Below are 15,825 nucleotides of genomic sequence, written 5' to 3' on the forward strand. Positions count from 1 at the left end.
GAGAGTACCGCAGGAGTACTACTGTATGCACTCCAGATTGTCTAGGAGAATACCACAGAAGTACTACTATATGTACTCCAGATTACCCAAGAGATTACCACAGGAGTACTACTTTATGTACTCCAGATTGCCCAAGAGAGTACCACAGAAGTACTACTATATGTACTCCAGATTACCCAAGAGATTACCACAGAAGTACTACTATATGTACTCCAGATTACCCAAGAGATTACCACAGGAGTACTACTTTATGTACTCCAGATTGCCCAAGAGAGTACCAAATTAGTACTACTTATATGCTCCAGATTGACTGTGAGAGTACCACAGGAGTACTTCTTTATGCACTCCAGATTGCTTGAGAGAGTATCACAGGAGCACTACTTTATGCACTCCAGATTGCTCGAGAGAGAGAGAGAGTACCAGTGGAGTACTATCTATGCAAACCAGATTGACTGTGAGAGTATTGTTGTATTGTATTGTAATTGCATTTATATGGTGCTTACTACCCATGACGAGGCGTCAAAGCACTTTTTCGGCGAGTAGCATGCTACGCCAGGACCCATAAAGGATTAGTGTTGAATTAATATAGTGAAACATGCAAGTACATTTTAAGTGGTGGATAGGTCAGTCAGTAATTTGGATTTGGAATGATAGCAGAAGGATGGAGGAGGAAAAAGGTTTCTTTTTATATAACGCTTATTGACGCACCCTATTCAGGAAGCCTATAAAGGATTAGTGGTGAATTAATATGGTGAAATATGAAGTAATTTCAGTAGTGGATATTAGTCAGTTACTTGGAGTGAGAAGGATAGTGGAGGGATAAAAGGGGAAGAAAGATTTGCATTCATATAGCACTTGTTACCCCTGATGGTGTTGAATCGCTTTTCTGGCGAGTAGCACTGCAGATTGCCCAAGAGAGTTCCACAGAAATACTATTATCTTCTCCAGATTGACTGTGAGAGTACTGCATGCGTACTTCTTTATGCACTCCAGATAGCTTGAGAGAGTGAAACAGAAGCATTACATTTTGCACACCAGATTGCCTAAGAGAGTACCAGAGGAATACTACTTTTTGTACTCCAGATTGCTCGAGGGAGTACCAAAGGAGTACTATATATGCACTCCAGATTGCCGGAGAGAGTACCACAGAAGTACTGATTTATGTACTCCAGAATGGTGTGGGGAGTACCACAGGAGTACTACTTTATGCACTCCAGATTGCCTGAAAGAGTACCACAGGCGTACTACTTTATGTACTCCAGAATGGTGTGGGGAGCACCACAGGAGTACTACTTTATGCACTGCAGATTGCCCAAGAGAGTACCACAGGAGTACTAACTATCTACTCCAGAGTGACCACGATAGTACAGCATGCATACTTCTTTATGCACTCCAGATAGCCTGAGAGAGTGCCACAGAAGTATTACTTTATTCACTGCAGATTTCCTAAGGGAGTACCAGAGGAGTACTACTTTGTGCACTCCAGATTGCTTGAGAGAGTATCAGAGGATTACTACTTTATGCATTCCAGATTGCGAGAGAGAGAGAGAGAGAGAGAGAGAGAGAGAGAGAGAGAGAGAGAGAGAGAGATAGAGAGAGAGAGTACCAGAGGAGTACTACTTTGCACTCCAGATTGCCTGAGAGAGTACCAGAGGAGTACTAGTTTGTGCACTACAGATTGCCCAAGCGAGTACCACAAGAGCACTATTTATGCACTCCAGATTGCCTAAGAGAGTACCGCAGGAGTACTTCTTTATGAACTCAAGATTGCTTAAGAGAGTACCACAGTAGTACTACTTTATGCACTCCAGATTGCCTGAACGAGTACCACAGGAGTACTACTTTATGTACTCCAGAATGGTGTGGGGAGTACCACAGGAGTACTACTTTATGCACTGCAGATTGCCCAAGAGGGTACCACAGGAGTACTAATTATCTACTCCAGATTGACCGTGATAGTACTCCATGCATACTACTTTATGCACTCCATATAGCCTGAGAGAGTGCCACAGAGTGCACTTCACATTGCCTAAGAGAGTACCAGAGGAGTATTATCTATGCACTCCAGATCGTCTACGAGAATACCACAGGAGTACTACTTAATGTACTCCAGATTGCATAAGAGAGTACCACAGTAGTACTACTTTGCACTCCAGATTGCCTGACAGAGTATCAAAGGAGTACTACTTTATGTACTCTAGATTGCCTAAGAGAGTACCACAGTAGTACTACTTTATGTACTCCAGAATGCTATGGGGAGTACCAGAGGAGTAATACTTATCTACTCCAGATTGATCGTGAGAGTACGGCATACTGTATGCACTCCAGATTGCCTGGGAGAGTACCAGAGGAGTACTATCTATGCAATCCAGATTGCCTGAGAGAGTACCAGAGGAGTACTACTTTGTGCACTCCAGATTGCTTGAGAGAGTACCAGAGGAGTACTATCTATGCACTCCAGATCGCCTGAGAGAGTACCACAGTAGTACTACTGTATGCACTCCAGATTGCCTGAAAGAGTACCACAGGAGTACTAATAATCTACTCCAGATTGACTGTGAGAGTACCACAAGAGTACTACCTATCTACTACAGATTGACCGTGATAGTAACACAGGAGTACTACTTTATGTACTCCAGAATGCTGTGGGGAGTACCATAGAAGTACTACTTTATGCACTGAAGATTGCCCAAGGGAGTGCCACAGAAACACTATTATCTACTCCAGATTGAATGTGAGAGTACTGCATGCATACTTCTTTAAGCACTCCAGATATCCTAAGAGAGTGAAACTGAGGTATTACATTATGCACTCCAGATTGCCTAAGAGAGTACCAGAGGAGTATTACTTTGGGCACTCCAGATTGCTCGAGGGAGTACCAGAGGAGTAATATCTATGCACTACATACTGCCTGAGAGAGTACCACAGGAATACTACTTTATGCACTCCAGATTGCCTGAGAAAGTACCACAGTAGTACTACTTTGTGCACTCCACATTGCCTGAAAGAGTACCATAGGAGTACTACTTATGTACTCCAGATTCAAACAATCAGGGGGTTCGTAAAGCGCACTACTCACCTGTGAGGGTCTCAAGGCTCGGGGAGCGGCTCCGGATCAGTCAACGAGCCAGGTCTTGAGGTCCTTCCTGAATGTGTGCAGGGTCGGGGAGCATCTGATGTTAACAGGGAGCTCTTTCCAGGTCTTGGCTGTGATGTAGGAGAAAGCTCTCCAGCAGGTTCTGTTCCTGCAGATGCGAGGAACCTCTGAAAGGGTGAGGTCGGCGGAGCGGAGGTTCCTCTTGAGTACGTGGAAGGATACTCTTTTGTTGAGGTATTTGGGTTCGATGTTGTTGAGGGATTTGTAGGCGTGGGTGAGGAGTTTGAAGGTGACCCTCTTCTCGACGGGGAGCCAGTGGGGTCCTTGTTGGTGTTGGATCATGTGCTCATGACGTGGTGTCCCGAGGACGAGTCTGGCTGTGGTGTTCTGGATGGTTTGGAGTTTGTGTAGAAGAGTTCTATTGATTCCGGCATAGAGGGTGTTGCCGTAGTCCAGTCTGCTGGTAATGAGTGCGTGGGTGACGGTCTTTCTGCAGTCAGGGGGATCCATTTGAAGGTCTTCCGGAAGATGCGAAGGCAGTTGAAACTGGTGGAGTCTACGGTGTTGATCCGGCGGTTCATGGAGAGCGAAGAGTCAAGGATGATGCCGAGGTTCCAAGTGTGGTCCGTAGGGGTGTGTGGGCTCCAGAGGGCAGAGGACCACCAGATGTTGTCTCAGGCGGAGGTGCAGGGTCCGAGGACGAGGATCTCGGTCTTCTCTGAGTTGAGCTTCAGACAGCTGTCTTTCATCCAGGCTGCCACGTTCTTCATTCCTTCTTGGAAGCAGAGTCTGGTGTCTCCTGGATTCTTTGAGTGAGAGGATGAGCTGGGTGTCATCGGCGTAGAATAAAATGCTGAGCCCATGCTGTCTGACGATGGCGGCGAGGGGTGCCATGTAGATGTGGAAGAGCGTGGGTCTGAGTGACGATCCCTGGGGTACTCCGTAGTTGATTTCCGTGGGTTCAGAGAGGAAGGGTGGGAGTTGAATCCTCCGGGTTCTGCCAGAGAGGAAGGATTGGATCCAGTTGAGTGCAGCTTCTTGTATGCCCGCGTTGTGAAGTCTGGCTGCGAGCGTGCAATGTGAGACAGTGTCGAAGGCTGCGGAGAAATCTAGGAGGATGAGGGCTGCAGTGTGTCCCTGGTCTAGTAGCATGCGGATGTCGTCAGTGGCGGCGAGGAGGGCGGTCTTGGTGCTGTGGTTGCTGCAGAATCCAGACTGGGAGGCGTCTAGGATAGAGTTCTCTTCGATGAAGACAGTTAGCTGGGCGTTTACTAGTCTCTCTGTGACTTTGGCCGGAAAGGGGAGGAGAGAGATGGGCCGGTAATTTTTCAGGTTCGTTGGGTCAGCTGTAGGTTTCTTGAGGAGGGGTTTCACCTCTACCCGTTTCTAGTCGTCAGGGCAGATGCCGGATCTGAGTTGATGGTACGTCCTAGTTCGGGTGCAATGTCGGTGGTGGACCTGTGGAATATGTGCAGTGGGCAGGGGTCGTTTGGGGCTCCTGAGTGAGTTTTTATCATGGTCGTGATGATGAGTTCGTCGGAAGCTAGGTTGACCGTGAGAGTACCACAGGAGTACTACTTTATGTACTCCAGAATGCTGTGGGGATTACCACAGGAGTACTACTTTATGCAATGCAGATTGCCCAAGAGAGTACCACAGGAGTACTAAATATATACTCCAGATTGTTCACGATAGTACAGCATGCATACTTCTTTATGCACTCCAGATAGCCAGAGAGAGTGCCACAGAGGAATTACTTTTCGGACTCTAGATTGCCTAGCAGAGTACCAGAGGAGTACTACTTTGTGCACTCTTTATAGACTCCAGATAGCCTGAGAGAGTGGAGAAGTGTGGCTCAATGATTAGAGCGGCAGACCCTGATGCAGAGGTCTAGCCCGGGACCAGGGTTCAATTCCCCGCCTCAGCGGGTCTTGGGCTCAAAATTCCACGGACCTGATAATTCTCGCCTCAGTGCCTATTCCAATCATGGAGTCCCACTCTGCAACTCTGGGCAATAGCTTGCTTAATCTCCACAACGGCCCCCACAACGCTAAGGATGCCTGGTCTCCACCCAGGGGGTGCCCAGGAGTGGACGCCTCACAGGGAAAGCCAGGATGGGTTCCACAGCGGTATTCGTACAAGCGCCTTGAGACCCTTGCGGGTGAGTAGTGCGCTATACAAGTATCAATTTACAATTTTTTTTAGAGAGTGCCACAGAAGTATTAATTTATGCACTGCAGAATTCCTAAGGGAGTACCAGAGGAGTATTACTTTGCACTCCAGATTGCCTGAGAGAGTACCACAGGAGTACTAGTTTATGCACTGCAGATTGCCCAAGCGAGTACCACAAGAGCACTATTTATGAACTCCAGATCGCCTACGAGAGTACCGCAGGAGTATTTCTTTATGAACTCAAGATTGCTTAAGAGAGTACCACAGTAGTACTACTTTATGCACTCCAGTTTGCATAAGAGAGTACCCCAGGAGTACTACTTTACGTACTCCAGATTGCTTAATAGAGTACCCCAGGAGTACTACTTTACGTACTCCAGATTGCTTAATAGAGTACTTCAGGAGTACTACTGTACGCACTCCAGATTGCCTGAGGCAGAATAGATTTACGCCAGATGGAGCGCTCCTGGAAAAAAACTAAAAACAATAAAAAAAGGCTATTTTCAGCCCTTTTGGCATTCATTCGACAGCACCCAAAGGTGGTGCCTGAAGCCTGTTGCTTTGCCTCCCGTTACGGACACCGCAGCACTAGATTTCCATGAAGATGAATTGTATGCACATTTGTTTCACATGGATATCCCAGTGCCAATCTGACACAGGCTCCGCCCACCTGCACCTATGTTTACTATCCAATGCTCATCGGCATATCTGACCAGTTGATTCCAGTGTTGCACAAGAGCGATCTGTACGCCTATGGATGTAGCAGGGGCGTAACTACCCTTGGTGCAGCAGGTGCAGTGGCACCAGGGCCCACTGAACCTTGATAATTGCTGTATTTTACTACCCCAACAGCAGTCAAAGGGCTGCTTCGAATATGTGACGTTACAACGCGGTCATTACACTGCAGTATGTTACACCGCAGTTATTACAACGCAAGTCGTTACAACGTCTTGCGCTGGAGGGCGCTGTACTAGGGAATAGTATGATTTACTATTCCAACTCCAGCCTACGTAACAGGAGGGAAGGAGTTGGAATAGTAAATTATACTATTCCTTAGTGTATAGCGCCATCCAGCGCAAGTCGTTGTAACGACTTGCGTTGTATAAACTGCAATGTAAACGTACAGCGGTGTATCGATCGCGTTGGAAAGGTCGTTCGCCAGCTGCTTCCCTTGCTTGCACCAGGAGGCATTCCATCTGGAATGTAGCCTTTCTGGGATCCATTGGTTGTGCCTGTTTAGGGATCCATTAACTCTACTGTCGTTAATATGATCCTGTGTTCTCAGTATACTAGAGGCAGGCGATGTTATGCGCCGTATTGTGCTTGGGCTTATTCATGCAGCGTTCTGTAGTCCCTTGGGGTTGTAGAACGCCAATCATTCATTAAATTCTGCTGCAGTGTTTATTTTCCCCTTCTTTGTAGTTGTGCTCGTTTTTTGCGTACCACAGCTTGGCCACCGCCGAGGGCCCGCATCTGCCTCTTTCTCAAAGTCAGCAGAAGTGTGAATCTTAATGGTTTTCGTTTCCTGCCCCCGAGGCCAGAAATGACGTATGCGGCCATTAGGGGGGGGGGGGTTCAGTGCAGTATAAACACAGGACGCTTGAGTTGGTTTTTTTTGTGTAATGCTCCGCAGGGAGTGGGTTTGCGAGAGAATGTTTAATTTTTGTTGTGGGTTGTTCACAGCGGACAACGAGCCAACGCTTCCGTAATGCGAGGGGAGGCACCCCTACAAGTGACGGAGGAACCCCGATGGAACCGGAAACGCCAGGCACTGGGCTCATCGGAATTATGGGGTCCTTGGAAACGCCGAGGCCCTGTCTTGTTTCGCCAGAGCTTCTGGCTATTCTCAAAGGCCGAACTTGCAAGGAAAGCATTGGGATTTACTGGTTGAAACCAATCTGGCATTACAGCTATATCATGTTATTCCCCATTTCTCAGTTGAACCTCAGGATTCCACTCAGAATAATTAACCGCTGGATTTACAGGGTAAATGTGCCGATGTCTGCAGATTTACCGGATGTGGGTTCAAAGCAGTCGTGATAATGCTGCTAGTTGTGGCACACAAGTATTGGAGAAGGGCTGAAAATCGCCTTTGTTCAGAGCACATTGATGGGCCCCAGCTGCCAAAATGCGATCATTTGCCTATAGCGCCAGGGTAGAGGGGCATTATTCTCTGATCCCATCATTTTTTTATGGCCCCACACTTATACTGCAATTTATCTTTATAGGTTTGTGGGAAGAGGATGTGGCCTTAAGGGCAGAGCTGCCGGCTTTGGAGCTGGGGAACCAGGCTCGAGTCTCGGCGTCGGCTCAGCATCCTGTGATTCTGGGCAAATCACTTAATCTCCAACTACCTACAAAGAAATAAATACCGTTGTATAAGGTAACTGGTGCTCGAATAAAGCGCTCCAATATCTTCGAGTCGAGTTCGCGCTGTATAAAATTACAAAAAAAAATTCTGCAGGCATTAATTCTGCCATGGTTATTAATGATGAGGCAGCGAACATGGCGATGCCGCTAGAGGTGATGTTCTATCTCTCACGGATTTCTTTTAACCCCTCCCCTGCTGGTGACAGAACTGCTCCGTTATCAGCCGCGGGCGCGCTGTGCTGATGACGGAGCGGTTCTGTCACGGCCCGCTCGGCACGCCTGCGTGGCGCGGATTCCGGGCCTGCGCTGAACGTTCCATTGAGCGGGCAGGGCCGTGACGGAACCGCTCCGTCATGAGCACAGCGCGACCGCGGCTGGTGACGGAGCGGTTCCTTCACCAGCATGGGCGCGCCACGCGGCCCCCGCCCCTTTAGCGCTGCGGCTGGATAGCCGCCGCAGCGAAGGGGTTAATTTAGAAGCAGGTGTTTGGGCTCAGTAGGGTCAAGTTTGATATGTTTGACCCAGATCCTACAAAACTTCTGCTGTGAATGTACAGCACAAAAACCTTACACAGGCACTGCTTGCTGCACTAGTGCCCGCCTACTGCAGTCATTCATTCGGAGACCTACTACAACTGGCAAGATGGACTCTTACCAGTGTACCTGGAATTTCAGGACATATTTCAGACTAGACCTGGCCAGCAGGTGTCACTGGAGGCACCAAGGTATGTCTGCTCCAGCAGCCCCGGTCTTACTATGGCTGGCCACAAGGGGGTTGGATGGCAGCACAGGGCTCACTGTCTCTCCGGGGTCTGGATGCTTCTTATAATCTAGAGCCTGGGTACTTGCAAACATTTCCCAGGGGCCACAAAGTTTGGCCTGTGATGTGACCAAGGGTTGCATTGATGCCAGCAGCATGGAGGTCAGGAAGGGGGTTCGGGCAGTATGGTGGGTGTAGGGGAAGCACATACATTACACAATAATTGCACAGTGTCAATCCAGAAAATCTGTGAATAATCACAGCTTACCCACTTTACCAAACTGTGTAATCCTAGGCACTTGTTTTATTTCACTTTCCCTCCTTTTTCTTCCCAATTGTATATAAGAGGACCTTGAAATACGTCACTTCAGGATGTGCCCTGTCCAAAACTTTTGCCTTTGTTTCATTTAAAACACTATAATGTTGTTCATGCGAAATAGGAGGCCGCCCAAAGAGTGTGTCTAACAACTAACCTACCTCTTAGGCCACTATTGGCATGGCTATCAGGGTGGGAGAAAGAATGAATGTTTCAGAAATTATGTAATATAATCTAATGTTCCGAGGTGAAATGGTTCTGCATGTTAATGAAATGCACTTTTTTAATTTTTTGCGAGACTTATCGTATTTTTACACTTTTGCTGCAAGATGTCTTTAAAAATGAAGGTGTTCCTAAAGTAAAGAAATGCAGGACAACCTAGTTACTTCTTTTCTTTAACTTTATTTAACATTTAAATAAAGGATTGCCTGTTTATTTAATTTTTTTATTGCTAGTGCTGAGTTGAGTAAACAGCAGCCCCATGCTGCTTTTGACCAGGGGGCCACATGTAAAGGTCAGGAGGGCCGCGTGTGGCCCCCGGGCCGTACTTTGAGTATCACTGATCTAGAGCTTTTAAATAATATTATCGGTCCGAGGGTGATACCCGAGTGTAACTGCTGCAAAGGAGCCCACCTGCTCTCCGCCTCCAGCGTTTCTAATTCGTTACCAGATTAAGAATGACCTCTGCATCCTGTGGTGTCCCTCACCATTGTCATACTATAACACACAGGATCCTGTGAACCCTGTATAAAAGCCCACCTCTAATTCCCTACTACAGACAACTTGTGATGCATTGAGCCCTGCTCTACTGTAATAAAGTATTACATTTGAGTTCTGGCATCACAATGCACCCTGCCAGAGCCAGCAGCCAAGATTAAAAGTGGGTCATTGAGCATAAATGCAGCCCAAATTTAAACAAGGAAAACTGACGTTTCTTTCCTGTGATGTTTTTTTAAAATGAAAAGTGTTCAGCAGAAAGGAGATATTTATGGTTTATGCTTATTTTTTTTCATGCTATAGTGGTTCACAAACTTTTGACTTCTGAGGACCCCCATTGAGTCACCACTGGAAGCCGGGGACCCCCAAGCAATTTGTATGAGTTAAATTTCAAACATTAAAACAGTAATTCGAAAAAAATACACACGTGTGCACACAAAACAAATACTCAAAGTACTAAGGATTTTGGGGCCAGATGTACGACCATTTCATTTAGTGCCTCGCAATTGGCGACACATTGCGAGTGTCAAATTGCGAGTCGCTAAATGAAATGTACAACATTGTGTTTAACACTGTTTGGGATTCCCAATGGGGTCGCAAATTGCGAGGTTCATTAATATTAATGAGCCGCTCGCAATTTGCGAGCCCATTGGGAATGCCAGCCCTCCCAGCGATGGTGGCCTGCTGGGCTCTGCAGGCCACCATGTCTCGGACTGCTTTTAAATAAAGCAGTTTAAAAAACAAAATGCAGCCTGTTTACCATGCATTTAAAAAAAAAAAGAAAATGAAATGTTTTCGTTTCATTTTCTAAGGGCAGGCAGAGGTCCCTGGGACCACTGCCTGACCTTAAACAATAATTTTGCATGCATTTGCAAGGGGAAAGGGTCCCCTGGGGACCCCTTCCCATTTGCGAATGCATTACCATCTAGTTGAAGTAGGTGGTATTTTGTGACTGTTTTGCGACCGCAAAACATTTGTACATGGTTTTGAGACTCGCTATTTGGAAGGGAATGCCCCTTCCAAATAGCAAGTTGCAAAACCTATTTAGAGAGTTGCAAACAAATTGCGACTCGCCAAATAGGCTATGTACATGGCCCAATAGGTTTTTACGTGCGCAAATGGGTTCGTGAACCCGTTCCCGCATATAAAAACAGATCGTACACCTGGCGCTTAGTATTTTATATTGAAGTAATAGCTCCTCTGTCACATGTATTTCATTTGTTTTATAGCATCTCTCATACCATTGTAGGATATCAGAGCACTTTATATCACACACATATAGAGACATTGAATCATACATGTAAATCAGTGTGTATATAAAATGTTTAAAGAGTGCTTGGTCTGGAAAAGCACAAACTCAGGATTCAGAGCACAACACTGTGGCTAGCATTGACTTTAACATTAAAAATGTATTTCCACCCAAATATATATTTTAGCAGCATCAGGATAATGAATAACTGGGACAAAATGTTAGTTACTAACTGGTACCATGCAGTTTGCAAGCAGCTCTTTGATGACAGTTTATAGGTCCCTCTGCTAGATTACGATTGTCACTGATGAAGTGCACAGTAATAAAGGAATCTCTGTGACAAAAGCAGTAACCACGAACCTAGGCACATAAACTGCTGCTTTTTAAGATGCATGTTACACGTCCTTTGCAGTAGGCACATTAACCCTCTGTGCCACATTACTTAAATCAAAGCTGCCACTGAACAAAACTCTCCACCTCTCCAGCAAGTACATTAATGACTGGCATTCTCTTGACACTTTTATTGTTGCTGCAAAGCTGCTAATTATACAAGAAATATTTGTGTGCTTTTAAAACTGTTGCCTACGGACCCCCTAGGAATGTGTCACGGACCCCTGGGGGTCCGCAGACCACAGTTTGGGAAACACTACAATAGATAATTACAGAAAAGATAGATTCTCTCCATGTTCTAAAACAATATTTTTAAATCAGACTTCCATGAAACTGATCCAATTATCTTTCAACAAACACTCCAAACTGTTTTTTGGTGATTTAAATGTTGCAGTACAGGTTCTGGGTTTATTCTTCCTGTCTGGGATGGACATGAACGAGCAGGACTCCAAGGGTCTCATTTACAAAGAAGTCACGCAGTGCAGCGTAGCACGTCACCTTGGTGCACTGCACCGCGTGATAGGGAAAGAGCAGGAATGCGCTGTATTTAAGGCAATACGGCGCATTCCTGTCCTCTCCCTGAGCTGGCAACGTAGCGCCAACACAGGCACCCTTGCACTCTAGTGCAGGGGTGCCTGCGTTGCATGCAGGATTGTTTTTGTGCAGGAAGGAGCACCTTCCTGCACAAAAACAATCCTGGGAGGCATGTTCCTCTTTCTGTGTTCTTCAATATGCAGCGCACATGGAAAGAGGTAGTAACGAGGATAACAGAGATTTCTCCTCGCTACGCCTCCCTAGGAAGGTGTCAGCTTTTGGCCATTCCCAGGTTTACAAGTTCTTATAAATGTAGGGATGCGTCAAAATCCATGGGAGTGCGCGGGAGCACCCACGCAACGCCCATCAAAGGCTTTCCTTGGACAGAGTAACGCAACGCAGCGATTTGCGCTGTGTTGCATTGTTCCAGATTTTTTAAGGCACTCAAAACCACGCAGAGGTAGAGGTTTTCGTTACACATGTACCACGTGCGTGGTGCACACGCGATGCAAGCCTCTCATAAATTTGCCCCAAGAATTAAAACGTTTGTGGGAAGGGTAATGGTACTCCATGTATTATAAGAAATAAAATACCCTTTGCCATACATTAAAAGGCTATAACACATGGAAGCCTGCAATACCCATAAAAAACAAGTCCCTAATTTGCTTCTTCCAGGTGGCTCGTGGCATCTCTAGTCGCCTGTAACAAGGAACTGATGTAGATGCTTAAGTGTATCAAATTATTACAGTTGAATTCCAACATCACAATGCATGTTACCAGAGCCAGCAGCCAGGGCGAAAGATAGAACACAGAGCATAATGAAGCCGCAGATTAAACAGCAAAAATGAACCCTGGCTTTTCCTTCTTCTGCTCTCCTTTTCTAGATGAACTGTGATCAGCAGATTGGACATATTTATAACAACATTTTAATTTTTTGCATACATTAGTTAATTATAAGAAAGATAGAATCTTTTCTACACATTATGAGCTACAGCTTTTATTAAGTCTGACTTTAATTAAACTGATTCTAATATATTTTTGCAACAAATTTCTATCTGTTTTGTGGTGTGTTTAGTTTTCCACTGCAGACTATTCTTTTAATATTCATGTCTGCAAACAACAAAAGATCAACACACCAAGGATTTAAGCGGTTTGTGGGAACGGTGGGGGCGTGACCATTTATTACAAGTAATAAAGTACCTCTGACGTACATTACACAGCTATTTTGAGTCACCTCGGAGTACCATGACCACATAAAGGAACTCCGCCTTCAAACTCATTCTTCTATATGGTCACAGCACTTCTCGTTGACTGGCAATACCCTTCGAATATATTGCAGAGGGTACTTCGGCTCACATATTGCAAGTCACCTCGGAGTTTCATGACCTTACAACGAAACTCAGCCTTCAGCCTCATTCATCTATATGGTTGTGGAATTCTGAAGTGTCTTGCAACATCTTTATAATGTATGGCAGGGGGTACTTTATTCCATATATCCATATATCACTGGCCACTGGATGTTGGTATTAGGCCACTGTTTGTTCTCTCCCTCCAGAATCGCTCCATCATTATCATACTCTAACTAGCCAATGGGAGTCACTGCTTCACCCGGGCTCCCGGTTTAGGTGATACTTCGACTGGCTGCTTGCTGTGCCCGTGTTTCTATTGCTCATGTATTCCTGAGGCTGGTGCAGGCTCCAGGGTCACAAGATCTTCCATCTCAATGCGTAATGAAACTTGAGGGGGTCCCCCTTCAAAGTTCACGGAGGGGGGCCACAGCACTTTGGACACAGTCAGGAGCTTTAAGGCTAGGGACCCCACCTCCTGTGCACACTGCCAGAGGGGACCCTGTATCTTAGGGGCCCCTGTACCACGGGGTCTACGAGGGCTATTGTTACGCCACTGTTCCAACTCCCTTAGTACCCATGCTCAGCACCAAACACTTCCACCCCTGCTAAACAATGCAGAAGATGGGTTCATTTCAGAGAAATGTGGTGAAATGAAACCCCAAAGATGAAAGTCACATTTTTATTTAACTTCCCACACCTATGTTTAACCTACACTGGCACCGCTCAAGAGCCAAGTCCCCTGTTTATATCTCCCACCTACACTTCATTTTAAGACCCAAATACTCTGCCTTATGCAATTATCTTGAAAACCAGGACCACAGTTACCAAAATACATTTGACTCAATATGAAAGGCCTTTTATCTAAAGTTTTGTTGAATTTTCCAATACAATACTTCATGACTGTTACCAGAGTCTATTAAAACAAATTGTAAGGAATGGGAGGGTGGTGTACCAGGATAAAAACTTTGTAATTAGGTTGTCATGTAAAAATTAGTGCACCCATGACACAAAGCATTTACACAGCAACACACCCTTAATTAGATTATTCGAAAATGGAGTGCAATGATTGTAACTATAAGAAGCAGCATTATGTATTACACTTGTTAGTAACTTTACTACTTTTGAGCTATTCCGAAAATCCAAGTGTAAAGTTACTCGAAGTGTAGACTTACACATCTCCACCCTCCGAAAAAGAGGTTGGAGCTAAATTTATGAGTGAAATTCACAGCAGTAAGTCCAAAACCCCAAGCGTAAAACCATTGATACTACAACACTTCACCACAGAAAATTTTGGAAGAAGGCACTTACAAGAAAACCCCATAAGAAATAATATTAAATTAAATTATTTAAAATAGTTAAAAATATAAATAAAAATAATTTAAAAGTTAAAAAAGCTAGAAAATAAAACATATATATTATTTAATTATAAAAGATTGTAACTGCCTTTTTTGAATTGATAAATTAATGGAAACGTATTTTTTATTAAAATATAATTAAATTATGTGTAATTTATTTATTCATTTATTTATTGCAAAGGTTTTATATAGCGCTGCTGGACCCGAGAGTATCAGAGCGCTTTACAAGGAAGGTAAAAACAAACATTGAACAGTGAGATCAAACAAGTCAAGTGCGTCAGAGGAGTATGGACATATAAATTGAAATGTATACAAATATAAAAGGGAGGAGAGAGATGGAAGTGAAGCGAGGGTGAGATAGAGAGGGCAGGGGTATAGCTGAGGGGGGGAGGGGAGAGCATAGTATGAGAGAGAGGAGTTATCAGGGATGGTGTCATACTACAAGTATCACAATACATTGGGCATGTAAAGTGTCCGTGACATTAGATACCCCAGTATTTGTTGAGAAGCAGTATTTTGAGTTCTTTTTTGAAGAGATGGTAGGAAGGGTTGCAGCAGATATCCTTTGGGAGGGAGTTCCAGATTGTGGGAGCGTTACCAGAGAACGCACAGGATTGGGTCTTATGATGTTTCAGTCTGGGTGGGATCAGGATAAGTGAGTTAGTGCTTCTCAGGGATCTGGAACAACCTGCTTTCTGAAGTTTTGTTGCAAGGTAGGAATGGGTGTTTTGGTGAAGAGCTTTGTGAGTGATGCAGGCAATTTTGTATGTGGATCTTCCTTCTATTGGAAGCCACTAGAGATTTTTGAGGATGGGGGAGATGTGATCAAATTTTCTGCAGTCGGAGATGAGTCTAGCCGCAAGGTGGAGGACCGATTTAATTGGGGCAAGATGGATTTTAGGGGTGCCAGCCAAAGTGGCGTTGCCATAGTCGATCCTGGAGAGGACCAGTGACTGGACAACAAGTTTGAAATCTTCTGCTGGAATAAAAGGTTTGAATTTTTTGAGGTGGAGAAGGGTTAGAAGAACGCTTTTGGAGGCATTTTTGATGTGGGGGATGAGTTTGAGATTTTGGTCAATACTGATGCCAAGGGACTTAACAGTATTAGAGGTGGAGAGAGTGCAGTTTAGTGCTTTGATGTCCTTTACCCAGAGTTGGATGGGAAGAGGATTGTTTTTGGGGGAGAAGACTATGATTTCAGTTTTTTGGGGGTTTAGTTTGAGATGGTTCAGATGGAACCAGGTTTGAATTTTAGTCAGTGTCTCATTTATGTGAAGGATGTCTTTGTGATATTTGATCTTGTAGTATAGTTGCGTGTCATCAGCATAGAGATGGTAACTGATATTAGAGTGTTTGAGGATGAGGGTGAGTGGTTCCATGAACAGATTGAATAGGGTAGGGGAGAGGATGGAACCTTGAGGTACTCCAAGTGAAACAGGTTGTGGTTTGGAGAGGAAATGGCTAAGTTTGATTTGTTGGGATCTGTTTTGTAGGAATGAGGAGAACCATTTGAGTAC

Source organism: Lissotriton vulgaris, chromosome 10 (genome assembly GCF_964263255.1).
Source record: "Lissotriton vulgaris chromosome 10, aLisVul1.2, whole genome shotgun sequence".
Taxonomy (NCBI): Eukaryota; Metazoa; Chordata; class Amphibia; order Caudata; family Salamandridae; genus Lissotriton; species Lissotriton vulgaris.